Consider the following 564-nt stretch of genomic DNA (forward strand, 5'->3'; position numbering starts at 1 on the left):
CATTCATTCATTGTTGCACTTTTCTCCCCTCCCAACCCTTCCCCCTAGTACACTACCCTCTTGGAAAAGTAAAAGACAAATTCTTTCATTGTTTTGCAAACCCTCCCCAGGTCCGCTCCTGTCATGACAAAAATACCTAAACACATGTCCCTTTAAAACAGTTTTCTCCCTCATCTCTTTCAATGCAGTATAAATTATTGAACCCATCTTCCTCAGTCTCTCCCCAACACTCAGCATAATGTCCTTCAGAATCATCCATTTTGAATAATATTGCATGAGTTCCTTGTTTTTCAATGCAGCATAGTATGCCATTGTGTGAATATACCACAGCTTCTCTATACATTCATTTTTTGTTGGGTAATTAGGTTGTTTCCAACTCCTTGCTATTGTGAACAAAGCTGCAGTAAACATGGGTGTGCATATATGTGCTTGGATGACAGTTGTGGTCTCTTCGGGGTATATTCCCAGCAGTGGAATTGCTGGGTCAAATGGTATCTCTATTTGTAACTTTTTGAGAAAGCGCCATACCGCCTTCCACAGTGGTTGCACCATTTTACACTCCCA

At 41.0% G+C, this 564-nt stretch overlaps 1 pseudogene; it reads right to left on the reverse strand.

The window, feature by feature from the left end:
• LOC102863215 overlaps window positions 1–564 on the reverse strand; it is a 37,853-nt pseudogene that overhangs the window by 29,711 nt on the left and 7,578 nt on the right.

Source organism: Elephantulus edwardii, unplaced genomic scaffold (genome assembly GCF_000299155.1).
Source record: "Elephantulus edwardii isolate Elephantulus edwardi_28Jun2011 unplaced genomic scaffold, EleEdw1.0 scaffold00046, whole genome shotgun sequence".
NCBI lineage: Eukaryota > Metazoa > Chordata > Mammalia > Macroscelidea > Macroscelididae > Elephantulus > Elephantulus edwardii.